This window comes from Bombus vosnesenskii, unplaced genomic scaffold, assembly GCF_011952255.1.
Source record: "Bombus vosnesenskii isolate JDL3184/JDL3185 unplaced genomic scaffold, Bvos_JDL3184-5_v1.1 scf7180000013287, whole genome shotgun sequence".
NCBI classification, from domain to species: domain Eukaryota; kingdom Metazoa; phylum Arthropoda; class Insecta; order Hymenoptera; family Apidae; genus Bombus; species Bombus vosnesenskii.
Genome location: NW_022882940.1, coordinates 215,365 through 230,126, shown reverse-complemented (window position 1 = coordinate 230,126; position 14,762 = coordinate 215,365).

Here is a 14,762-nt window from a genome sequence, read left to right as displayed (position 1 = left end):
GAACTGAAACGTTTGACCCAATTTATCGTATTTAGCATCTTGTTTCGTGGACTACTTTTATACAGTTCTGCTCTGCTCCTTTGATTACGTTACATTTCAACTTATATATATATTCATAAATAATTATACAAGAGAAATAGGATATCTATTCGTTATGTTTTATTAATTCATTTACATACACAATTTTGCAAGATCTTCATATTCGAAAGTTATGAATATGTACTTGTGTAATGAAACGTTTCTTGTGACGTAATTAATCATTTATTTCAGAATCAGATAGTAGATCAGTCGTTAATACAAAACGAATGTTAAATAAATTTCGTTTCTCATTAAATTCACCAATAAAATTAATTCGTTTTAATTCTAGCAGTCGGAAGAATTTAATTTTCGTTCAATCCCTTCCCAGTGTTTTTAATTACTTACACGATTATAATTAATTGCGTTCAATCAATTCATCTGTCTTTTTCCTTAAAAAATACTTTAAAAAGGCAATATAATCTTAAATGATTGCGTATAACTCTTTTACGTAATAGCGTAATTGTAGTTAGCTAGTACGTAATTAATATTTGGCTATATGTAATTATCAGAGTGCGGATTTTTTTCGAAAATTTATATCTTTACAGACACAACGAAAAATATATAAGTTAAACAGAGATTCGTTTCACTTGTTGAAACTTCGTTTCACTTATTCTACTATAATTCGTATATTTTTGTCCATTATGTGCATTCTGTGCATTTTTGCATTTTCAGAATTTGCATAAATGCATAAATGCAGTCTTGTAATTACATACTGCCCTTAGATACTCTGAATTTAACGTTCATTTAGTAACATACCATCGAATGAGCCGAATAGAAACCGCCATGTGAATAGGAACAAAGCTTCAGATGGGAATAAATATTTCATTAGAAATATCATTTTTTGGAGAGAAAACAAAATTGCGCGTTAAATCCAATTGTTGCATATTAGAGGCAAAGAGATTGGCAAAGAAGAAAGAAGTCCAAGCAAGAAGAATTGTGTATCGTTAATCCTGCTTTCTTCCAATATCAAACACGATAACTAGAGCTTCAATATAGCAAACAGAAAGTCGTTTTTTCAAAAAATAGCATTTTTGAAAAATTAGTATTACGAGAACAAATTTTGTTATCGAATGAATTGGTGAGATTTGCAACATCGATATATGCAGAAATGGACGATACTAATGTTACGGAATTCAATCAGATATTGCAAAGTCTTTGACGGATTAACTCCACTGTCTATATATATACAGCATACTTGAAGTTCTTAAGAATAGATTTACGCAAGACAGACTCGATGTACGTACCTCACCTTCACTTATATCACAATACTTATCGAGTAGGACATACTGATGTAGTATTATGCAAGCAACGATTTTTCTTCTTTCGAATGAAAAGAGTAGTACGTAATAATAAAGGGCAATGATAAAGCATAAATGAAACGTAAGCGTAGTGCAAATTACTGCTTGCTAAGGTCTACAGACATGCGATGAACTCTATATTACATGGCAATGGAATGTATTGTGATGTAATCGTGACATTCTTACATGCATCGACACTCTATGGTCATTGTGTAGAGAACGTATTGATGTTGACTTCAAAGTCACAGTTGAAAGCAATGTTTGATCATAGTGGGACAAGAATAACCGCTATTGAAAATAAAAGCAATTAAAATTTGCAAATAAAATCAATTCAGTTCCATTTATTTAGAAGGAATTATTTGTTCATAGGTAGAAAATAATTTTTAATTCATGTAAATATCCAATTTAATACTTATTTAACTTTAATCAAAACTACATTACGGCATAATGGAAATAATTTACTCGAAGTTAACGCTGCAGATACACCTATTTGCTTTAATTAACTGGCTTTTTTCTAACTTTTCTACGATACTTTAGTACTCGTGTGTTCTTCGTTTCGTATTATTAATTAGTAAGATATAACGGTACCTGATTCTACAGTCAATTGCAATACTTGGCTTAATCGAGTAGCAAAGGAGTTAACAGAGCGGAAGAAATAATTAGAGCTTGATCATTACCCTATTAATTACCATAGACAATCGGAATTACGTTTGATTCGGATGTTCCTTCGCCCGCAATCTTCTCCCAAATAATGATAATATGTAGCGTATCTCTCTAATCAAGTAAGTACTACATATTAGCTGTCAAACAAGAAGTAATTGATTACGTGTAACAAACTATGTATAACTAATCTTGTTAATACAGTAGAAGCTCAATTATTTATCAGAACACTGATTAACCGAATGATGGATTATCGAAATGTTGATTAGTGGAAAATTTGTGGACGGTTCCTCGTAAAACATTGGAACAGGAATAAAAGCCGAAGAAAGAAATCGTTACATTTTTACTTGTGTCTAGGCACAGAAGTTTCTGTCTGTGTTTTTCAACTAATATTTATAAAACAGTTTGGAATAAATGGTCTTCTCTCGCGTGGAAACCGAGTTATCGAATTATTCGTGAAACTCGATTGTCCGAACAAAGCGTGTTGCAATTAGTTTGAACAGAGATTGTTTCAACTTCCCGCGAACGGAACAGGAATTTGTACGTTTTCAAAATGCAAAGCTGCTGGCTCTGAGCGCAGCTCGTGGCGTTGTCCGTACAGCAACAAAAGTATGCCTGCAACAACTACTATAATCAGATTGAAAGATTGAAAACAAAGTCCGAGAAGTAGAATCATTTTCCACTGATTTTGAACTAAAATGTTAACGTCTTTAATATTCCTCCAGGACTGTCTCAATCGATCTCACGTGTATTTGTCAGGGGAACGTAGAATGATTCAATCGCATCGCAAGCCAACTTTTCGATTATGTGACGTTACTGTCTTATACAGGTGTTCCTGCAGATCTTACAGTCGATGCTTATGATTTCGTTTATTTTGAGTTCGTCAGGTACTTCGTCAGGTGATCTTCAGATGAAACATAGCTACGACCTGTTCTATCTACACGAAAGACACGATATTGCTTAGCCTATTTGGTTTCCTCTTGTGTCAGTCTGTCGGTTTCTCTCTCAGTTTCTTAATTAAGAAACAAATGATCGATTGGATATTTCCAGCTAACCTATTGTGTAGATGAGCAGTACTATATCGTACGTTTTACCTGTCTGTGCTTTAGTAATCTTCACGTATCGCGATCTCTGCGTGCAAGATGTCTGAGAAAAGTCTCAACTCTTGTAAAAGGTTCGTAAGAAGTGTCGCACGCCTTGCCTTTTGTCTCCTTGTTAAAGAATCGACTCGCAGATGTTTGCTCTAACTTTCGTGAGAGTCTGCGATGATGTCGATCTCCGTTAATTGTGACATAGTGTGACTGAGAAAGTATCATCTCGATTCTCACGATCGCTATCGCATTTCAGCCAAACCATATTCTTCTGAAAAATGTACAATATTTGGATCCGCTTGATAACTCATCACGGAAAGCAGCGTCGAGCATGTGCCTTCGACAAAAGCTATTACCAAGGAGCAATCTTTTTCTTGTCACTAAGTCGCTCCATTTTCTGCTTACAAATTGCCTCTTACACATACCTTTTGAGGATCTTAGGGATATGCATCACTCGACTAGAAAACATTTACGCCGCTGTTATTGAAATGACATTTAATTCTTAAGGAAATTTCATGTAAATGGAAGTTTTGTATACACGCAAGGTGTATCGTGATACGTGGGACCCAATTCAGGCGCGAACAGGAGACACAAAAACAGCGAGAACAGTTCACGACCTTCTTTCGAATTTGTAGCCATTTTTGTGCTTCGATGATCCGCGACTGCTTACCTCGAAGCTGTGAGCTTGCAGTCCTCGTATCACAGGATTTCGCGATCTCTCAAAAATTCCACGTGCTTGTTGAATCTGTTGGCAACCCTGTCGTATACATACACGAAGTACTTCAACGCTGGCAATTGGTGTCGAATACACAATCGTTTTCAAGTGCCCCAGAAGTACAAATCTAGTGAATTTAAATTCACCTACCTATTTACATATGAACAAATCGTGAAGGTAACCAGTCGGACTATTCAAAAAGAAAAATCGCTATAACGAATAGTTAATGAGCCTTTTTCATTGTTTTCTTGCGTCCTATCTATTCCTGAAGTGGCACGCACACGTTGTGATACATCCTGTACACAAATGCGATAGGACCTCGTATAACGCGATTAGAAAATTGCTACTGCGTATGAGGCGATCTTAAAATTGCTTTAAAACACTCCGTGTATCTACAGTTGGAGACAGAAATAAATAGCAATGTAGGTAACAATGAAGTTTTGTTCAATGTTGCTTGTTTGCAGACAAAATGGAAATATTAAAAAGGCACTGCGCTGATACGAACGAAATTGTAGCAATGTCTGGTTATGTAAACTTTAGCTGAGCTCTTACCTGAACTGTCGCCGACTAAATCCACTTATATGAACATTTAGCAATAATCATGTAAACGACAGAGACACGCGTTATGTGACACACTCTTATGGCAGTCTGTAACGTTATTATGTATTTAACAGGGAATGTTTCGTGGAATCCTCTTATATGAATATGAGCTTTTGTTATGTGAACGAACAATCATAAATGGTGGGGAGAAATAGGTGGACTCCTATTATATGAACGACCCGGTTACACGAACCAGCTTGTCTCTCGACAGGTTCATGTAATCGTACTTTCAACCGTGATTTCAATTATTTATTAAATAATCTATGTACTATGAGACATAAGGCTTTATAATAAATAAAAGTTCAGTTTACGACGCTGGTACTGGTTCGATTAAACTTCATAAATACTTATTTCCACTGTCTGTTCGCTTACATATTTTTCCTTCTAACTGCATACGTATTTACAAGTATATTACGCGCTTAAAAAATTCTCAAGTTATTCTCCAAGATTAGCTTCTGTAATAAATTCACGTTTACGGCTGCGACATTAAGTTTATTTTGAGCATGCATTAAGTTTAATGGTCAATTTCGTGTTGAACAAATGGTACGTAGGACGCGAGCCATCTCGCGAGAACCTAGCAGAATTTCACTCTATTCCGTTTATCAACGTAGAACGTTTATCGCGACAAGATTGCTTTTAAATCTGTACTTCTGATAAGACGAGGCTCAAGCTTCGGTTGAAAGGCGAGTAAATGCGCGAAGCGATATGCCTGCAATCTCGTGAAAATCAGTTATTAATGTGCATCTAGCTACGCAAATATTTATATTAAGAAGATAACTCAGAACTGCATATCTTTCTTTCATTTTTTTATCTTTCTTATGACGATCTTTCTATGCTTGCTATACCGTAATACGTTATTCAGAGATATTCGTGTCTTCGAAATACACAGAAAAACAGAAGACTATGATTCTCCTAAAGATATCTTTATTTATACCACGTATAAACCTAGAATTTTAATAATATGTATATATCGATTTGCGTAATATATTATTTTAAATATGCAATTTAATCGTGTTTTATGAAAGCTATAATATTAAAACGTGCGTATTATTTTAGCAACGCAATAGTTTTCCGTAATTTCCAAACACACACGTTACAGTTATATGCATATTACACTCAAATGGTATTATTTAAATACAAATATAAACAGTATGTGCGCAGGACAAGTCATTTTCTTAAAGACTGTTAGCTAATAATGCTATAAACAAAAATTACAGATTTTCATTATTATACGATACATATTTATCAGCTTTTTATACCGTTTGTGAGTATTTATTCGAATAGAATTCCCACGCAGGAAATTGTTTCAGTACTGTTATTGATTTCAATGATAATATCAGAGTATTAAAAGTTCCGCAGTAGTATTTTCATTAGTTTTTCTTTTTACTATAGAGTTTTGATATTTAATCAATACATAAGTAAAATTTAAAATATTTATAATTACACATACTTTTACTTGTTTTATGTTTTTGTTTTCTTTTCGTTGTTCTACATTTTTTACGATATTAAAAAAAAATTCATTTAGAATTTCCAAGCGACAAAAAGTTTATAAACGAAACTTTTGAGCAGTGAAACTGAGTAATAAAAGTTTGTAAATATAACAAACCATCTCAACAATTTATAAATGAATTCGCTATGTAAATTAGTTGTGAATGTGAATAAAATAATTTATCATCAATTAACACGAAATAACGGTATTTAATAAATAGCTTTAAATGTTTTCAGTTCCCTCGCCTTATTCTTATCTCTCTGGTCAAAAATTTAAATACGCAACGTTACTTATGATTTCTATCTACAAACGATAAAATTTATGTAAAAAGAGCAATTATTGGGCGATTATCGTAAAATTTCTTTCGAGGTTATCACCGATTACCATAAATATCGTTAGTCGCCATAGCCATTTACCATATACGTTGCCTTTATTCCTTCCGGAGTGAAGAAATTTGGTCAACCAAGAAAAAGTAAACGGCGAATGTCTCGCTGAACGCGCTTTTCCGCTGAAAACCAGTCCGGCCTCATTAAAATTCATAAGTTCTACAACAGAAAAACAAATCTCTACTGACTGCTGGTAGGCTACTTCCTCCTATCGAACGATCAGGATTGCATTGATTGCATCGAGTCTTCCACCGAAAGACGTATAAAACGAGACCAAAACAGGACAATACGATAGAGAAGCGAAGGACAAGGGACCAGGTTGAGTATCGAGGTCTTAATCAGAACGGGACCATTTATCTTCGTTGTTGCAGTGCTTGAACCAGGTGACATAAAACGGAGTGGAGGTTGATATGTATGTGCCTATACACGTATCCCACGTAACGATCGCGATATGAGCCCAGAAACTCCTACGGGAGGTGGCCTAGCTAGGTGAACCAGATGCGGCTCCCAACCGCGGCAATTCATCTTCGTTGCTTGCAATACCTGTTTCGCTTGTTTGTCTCCGAAGACGAATAACAGACAATGACCGTGCCTCGTCTCTGACGTTCGCTGACGTTCACTCTATTCTCTGCTTTAAATTTTCTCGCTTCTTTCCCTCGGTCTAACGCTTCAATGGTCGACACGACATTCATATCTTCATTGCATTCTGTCTGTCAACTGAAGTGTCCCATTGTCAGCTACGATTGACTGCAGTGGTTGGAGGATTTTGTCGCACAGATTTTTGTTACCATCATTCGCCGAACTCTGTTTGCATTAGGCAAGTCCAGTTGAACTGACTAGGTCATTCAATCGCGACTATAAGTATATATATTATTATAGATTTTATTGCAGCTGATTCATATAGCATCCATTGAACCCATAAACGTTAGGCAACTATAGTTGATGCGACCAAGTCGTTCAAGCAAAGATAAAAGGATGGACCGTTTCTTGAAGTTATTTCAACTTGGTTGACATCGTGTTTACACGGATGAATTTGAACGACTTAAGGTCGGCCAACTCAATCGTTCAACTAAAAGTTGTCTGATGTAAACGAGGTCTTAGAAGCCATTCTCTCCTCTGACAGTGTAATGGAAAGCAGAAAAGGAAGAAAATGGAAGGTGACGCATCCTGGATAATACTTTCTATATGGTAGGTTTGTTCCTTATAGATGTTGAGACAGTGGAAGTCGAGTCAGAGGATACGTTTACGTAGATGGAGTGGCTAATACACCGACTGCCACGCGAATTTAATATATTTTGTTGTGGCAGCTGTGATAGACTGAAATATACTACACCATAACAATTAATTTTTGAAAAAATTACATTATGTTGTATATTTGTATGTTATTATATCATTGAAAAAGGAATATCTTACTGCATTTGTATTCTAGTATTTACATACTTTATTACGACAATGTTATCTGAGTTATTCACATTGTTGAAAATTTGTTAGTCCATAAAATTTGTCTTATCTTTATGACTCTAAAAGAATTTAATAAGGTGAATCACCGACGATTACCGTGACAGTCAACCTGAGAAATGGAAAGTTTTGAACATTTTGTATTGCTTCAGGTCCTCTTAATAGTTGATACTTTGATGGAATTAATACGATTCGACATTTTCTTACCTTAATTATTTCTAATTTGGGGCTATTTCAAATTACACATACACACGTAGAAATTTACTTTAATTATTCCAAAGATAATTAAAATAACTTGAATCGAATGTACGTAGCAACTAATCGTGCCAAGAATCCAGATAATTTTCTCTAATTTAAATTGTTTAATCGAGGGCGCAAAAGATTTGCCTGCTCTAAAGGATTAAAAGATTTATTGTATTACACGGAAAAACAAGTTATCGATAATTTAAATTTTGGAATTTATTTTTCTCATTATAGGTGTTCGTCCATCATTCTGAATATTTCTCTCTTTTTATATTACATTGTGGTGATTTTAATTAAAACAAGAAGTACCATTTTCAATTTGTGCTTTATATCCTTGTGATTAATGGAAGGTAAACAATAAACGCCATATTCTTTCATTCCATAAATTGATCATTTAATCAAATACATAGTTAATAAAAATCATATTCAAATAAACGATTTGTTTTATGGAATTAACAGTATGTAGTAGAAAATTATGTACTTACATACGATAGAAAATTAATATAATTATGTTTGAACTGTTTCAGGTAAGTTCACAGTAACTGCATCAATGTACGCCTACAGTCTTCCCCTGGTCTACGATGCTATTTTGCATTTGACGATGATGATAAGTAAGTTTTTACTTTTTTCTTGTAATTTCCTATTTAATCTATGTGTTAGTTATTTTCGAAAGAAAATTTAGATTAATCTTAAGTTGCATCTCGGATATTGATTTAACCGGAAATCTTACAATTAATAAAAAGATACTACGAGAATAATAACGCATCTGTTGCTTCTATTACGAACGTAAATTTATAATATTTACGATGAAATTATAATTGATATTTCAGTAAGAAACATAAAAAAACAACTAATAAAAGCTACTTTACTGTGAAAGTTATCAATACTAATAATTACCGAAGTTAAAATTATTAATGAATTTATTAATATCCATATTACTATATCCGTGCCATTATGCATTTCATAATAGTTCATTAGTATTAAAATATATCGAAATAAAACGAAATTATAATATGTTAAGTAGAATATTTCGATTAAACTAGAAGAAAACGAAATCAAGGTCGAAACAGATAAAATCAAGATAGTATGTACGATAGTTCCCATGAAAAATCAGAAAAAGTTACAGATTATTCGACCGCGAAACAATGTTTTCCTTTCAAGCTGATTGCTTTTGTTATAGCTAGCGTACTTCGACTAAAATGTATCCGACATAAATGGTTCGAACATTTGTTTCAATTTAATTCGTATTACCGCACATTCGATCGAGTGAATTGTATTCGAATAAAAATCTGCACTCGCAAACAGCTTCAAACTTTGTATGTATATTTTTCAGTTGTTGCTTGTTTTAGCGCTTCGAGAAATATCATACAGATTCATCTGATACGATTATTTCGCTTTTGAACGCCTTGAACCATTTTTTCGGAGAAAACAATGTCTTGAGAAATTCAGAAACGTCAGTTGTATTCAGCGTGAGGTCTAAATTGCGAAATATAAATACACTGACGACATTCGTTTAGTATCTTTTACTCATTGGTCGAATTATCGAGCGTTTATTCGCCAAATGATACATAGTCGAGACATTAGATCTCGTTACAGTAAAGCGTAATACTTGAAAATGTTTCGCCTCGCTTCACAATGAAACAATGATGTATTTTTATTTGCAAAGCCCAGTATAATCTGAAAAGCAATCGTGTTTCAGTAGCCTTTTTGTTTGGTGGGCTCGCTCGTTTTTATACGCTTAATCAGCGATATTTTAACGCATTTAATTCTCCTTAGTGACGCTACCTGTTATTTATCATGCTTTTTCGGCTATATCTGCCCCCGATGTTTCATATTATTTTAGATTTATAGACTCTATTCTATCGGATTGTAAAACTTCCAGTATAAATAGGTTTCATTCTGTCGTGTTCAATTTTTTTTTTGCGCCTGAACGAATCTGATTTATTAAGTATCGCTTAATTTTTCTCCTAGTTTTATTGGAACAGGACTAGAAATATCTTTAACTTTCATAATGTTTGTGTCAGTGCAGATAGAAACACGTGTTTGATAATTAATCTTCCCAAGAGAATATCTTCAAACAACTGTGTGTTGGTACGTGTATTTTAAAAATACGTTCACGGCCAGCCGCGGAAGTCTTTGTACAGCTTTTAAATTTCAAATACTATAAAACATTTTTATCTTTGATACCAAAATTTGTATTGATCAATCTTACACATATACTTGAAAGAATATAATTTATTATGTAAATAATTATGGAGAAGACCAGCAACGTCCACGCAGCGAAATATATCAAAAGGAGATAAAAATATAGAAAGTATAATTTCATAAAGATGTCCGTGTATTATACGTCGATGAAACCATAAGAAGATAGATTTAACGTTGTATTTATATCTTATGATCCTAGAGTCTTGGTAAAATACAGAAGTTTCGTAATTTCTGGTGTAATTCCATTTCAAAACTTTTGTGAGCAAATGCTTTATATTTCCTAGATCCTCCCGCGAATGTGTTAATATGTTAAGCAAATTCAAATTCATTTTCTGCTGTTATGCAAATATAATGTACACGATTCTCTGACAAAAGCGCGAGTCTGTGTAGGCGCTTGTGGCTGATTATACGTTAAAATACGAAATAAAGGTGTTTATTGGGATAAGTAATTTTACTCCAACAGCTAAACCGCGAGAAACATTCCTTTTTGTGTAAAATACGAGTAAACAAGGAGATTCGAAATACCTTTTCTAAAATATCTTAGAATAATATCAGTGTCGGTGCATTTTATTCGAAAAATGGGATAAAAGAGAAATCTACGATGAATAATGACCTGTGAATAAATACCCATAATGATTACCAGTGACCAGAAAAAGAAATCTGGTACCGATAATGACTTCTGGTAGCGTCAAAAAATTCCACCATTGATTATGGTCATCGGGTGGCCGAGAAACAATTTCGTCTTCGATAATGCTTATCTATGGATAACAAACGCACATAATGATTATCATTGATAGCCGAAAAGAAAATTTCGTCATCGTTAATGATTTGATGGTTTAATTAAATTAATCGTTTATGAGTAACCAAAAAATACACTCTCATCGCTGATAATGTTTATTCGTAAGCAAATCCAATTTCTGTAATCGATAATGATTACTAGATAGCAAAAACAATTTCTTATTATGTATGATGATTATTCCAAACTAAAATCATTTAAATTAACAATAAGATACTAATTCTCGTATTACATATAGCTTTTTTCACTTGGCTCGTAGCTGGACTATGAGATTTTATGCAAATTCGTAGCTGCATGGATATAATAATTTAAAGAGTAATATAAAGAATCATTATAGCATACCGAGAAGAATTTGACATACCTGTTGAATATTATAAAGACCACTGTACTTTGGATATTTTATATCCAGGTTTTGCATATCGTTTTATGGATTCTTGTATGTTTAAGTTTCTCATAACTGCATAGAAACGCGATCTTTAGTTGTAAATGTTATGATTGCTGCTTTTATTTTATTTTCCTATTTTTTTTTTTTTTTTTTTTGTTTTTAAGGCACTTGAACAGATCTTAGAAAGTCTGATAAAAAGCAATCTTGGGAAATTAAGCGCAGCTAATGCGAAATGAATAGAATTCTTAGAAATCATTGAGAACAATGTCGAGGGAAGTCGGGGCGTTACGAAGAAAAACTTAACAAACCGCAGTGCAGCGCTACCGCAACGCGTAACTGGAATTGTGATTCTATCGGAAACTTAATTACCGTTTAAATCGTAATTAAGACCGCGAACGTACGTTGAGGCCCGATGAATTTGTTCTTCTGCCTCGTTCTATTGTCGATAAATTGTTACGACGCTACGTGAACAGTGTCAACCTCTTCGTGTGCTTCGTCCGTTCGTTGGAAACGACTCTAACGAGACCGATTTATTTGAACCTTGTTAAAGAAAAAATTGCGCGTGCCAGCAACAGCACCGCGTACAGTAAAGCGAAACTATTTAGCAAATACAGCGATGGACAAAAGAAGCTTTGAAATTGCTATTTTATAAATGTCAATAACATTTTGTACTAAATGTTCTTTACCATATTAGAAACAGTAGTCAATGCTGAGATACTCTGCATTATACTTATTCGTTACTTTTGCCAAACATAATTTTTTGTTTGTTTGTAAAATTCTTTTCGTACCACTTGTCTCTTGAATTGTCTTTTGTCCTCATTTTACATGAAGTTCTATTTGCCAACAATATTACAATTCATTTTGAAACATGTACGACCGCTCAAACACTTTTGCCACCTTGTAGACAGTACAGAGATATTGCTGTATATTTATCATCTTCTTATAAATAGAATCATCGAATAGTAAACTTTCATTATTTGTCCCAAAATTGACCAACGATACATTACTCTTCAATATACAATGTATCGATGTATTTACTGGTTTTCAATCAAATTTGTCACATATTACTGTTTAAATTAACGTGGATAGTCTTTTTACGAGTTTGTGAGAAACCTTCTGATTCGATTGCTAACTTGAGAGATATGATAATCATTTTCAGAATGTTTAGTTGTAAATGTTATTTAAAAATTACTGTGCCATAATTTGTTTCTGTCCTGTGGTCGCCAGTATTTCAATGCGAATCTATTAGTTTCTCGAAACCGATTGTATCATATTATACTAATAAACTAGTAATCTAATTATTATCTGTTGTTTACGAATCGCACATCTCTAGAAGATTAAAGAGGAAACACCCATATGACCTAGTTTCGACATAAATGATCGATTAGTACCGTCATTACAAAGGTATGAATGTGTACAGCATATACATATGTATATGCATTGGTCTGCAATGGCATCTCGATGGAGATGACCAATTCACATGCTAGAAATCCCGACGGTTACATTAATCTGCCAAATTATGTTTGCAGAAATAAATTGTATAGGAAAAATATGAGAAACAAGAATTATAATTAATTATTTGTTAATTTTGTAGTTATTCTTCTTCAAATGTCCACCGACCCAAAGGTGCGCGATCTCACTGCGATAGTCGTGCGATTCTTATACGTTCCATTTCCTTGATCGTTTCACATCACAGACAGAACGAAGCTGCTGATTATCGATCGTCGATGTTGGCAATTTTTTCGCAATTTTTGATACAAAACTTTGCATAATTGGTAATACCATTGATCCATACTCGAGCGATGTGGCCCACAAGTATAGTCGTCGCGTCTACCAGCAAGATTTGGCATAGCGATTGCTATTCGATAGATGGCGACGAGTCCCTAATTAATTTTATCGATCATTGTGCACTACCTCGTCCAATTGTTGATCTACTGACTCAGTACTGAGTATTTTTACCAACGGCAGATATTTACGCGCGTACAATAAAATTTGTCAAGCGTTTCAGCGCGTATCGCCTCTCGCGATAAATGGGAACGTGAAACGGTTGTCAAGTTGGAAATAAAAACGGTGGTTGCACAGCGAGTTCAACGCCGGACCCAGTAGCATAATCGAACGCGCAGTAATCTTCTTTCAGAAGAGGTGTATAATTACAAGAAACGAGCAAGCCAGCTTGATTCGTTTATCGTCGGTTAATGCAGGTGAATGGTTGGCGCGTATTTATGGTTGTCGCGAGAACTCGTTCGTAATTATCTGTTTTCTGCGATATTACGATTGGAACGAGGCTCTGACGGCTGGAGACCCTCCGCGCGTTTCCTGCGACCGGCGAGAAAATATCGCGATTACGTAAGCGCGAAATAAATTCTGCAGCGCGCGTTCTGAATTGTAACTGAATAAATTTCAGCCGAGGAGAATTTAGCGGGTGCGTAGTAGCTAACGGGTGAAAATGTTTCATTATGAACGCGACTGTTATTTATCGTCTGTAAACTGGTGAATTGTAACGTTGATAATAATTTAAATGCGTGATAAACGTCTTGATGTAATCGCCATCCACGCATGGCCACTTCACGTTCCTGTTGCCATTTTTTCACCATGCCATTTTTCATAATCCGTGGCAATTAAAACGCCACGCAACTTATCTGTTTTTCAGTATTCGTTTTCTCTTGTCCCTCCTTGTTGCTTTGAAAAAAATGTCCGAACACCTGCTTGTTTCAAATCAGACGTTTTTTAATTATACAATCACAAGAGAAACTTATAAATATGACCAAATTCTGTATCGTTGTTCGTTGAGATTCTCTAATTACTACGTGACTTTTCGTAAACTCTTATGCTTGAACATGTTGCAAGTTTTAGCTTCCGATTTCGCCATTACAACGAGTACTCGCGCACAAAGTTGCCAATTCGAAGAAAGAAAAAGTTAGAGTGAAAGAAATTGCAAGGATATTTCTTCATTGTCATATTATTGCGATATGGTAAAATTAATTTTAGTATGCAGTGGGTTATTAACAAAGGTTGAGACAAGTTATGGTACACATTTTTAGCAAAACTTGTAACAAAATATTCTGCAGAAGATATTTATTCCCAAACTTAATTTCTAAGGACAGATAAGAAAGGTTTACCTAAACTTACATTGTGATTAATTTAAACAATAATTTTTAAATCATGTTTCTAATATATTATCGGTTAATTTTTAATAATCAATAAGATAAGTGTTGCTTTTGATAGTTATTTTCCCATTAATTTGTACATTTTACTAGGATTCGTTATTTTAATAGAAACTGCGATACATAAATCGATAACAACACGATTCTTCATTAGATACCACATACTCGTTATTTTCAAATATTTTTACTTGCAA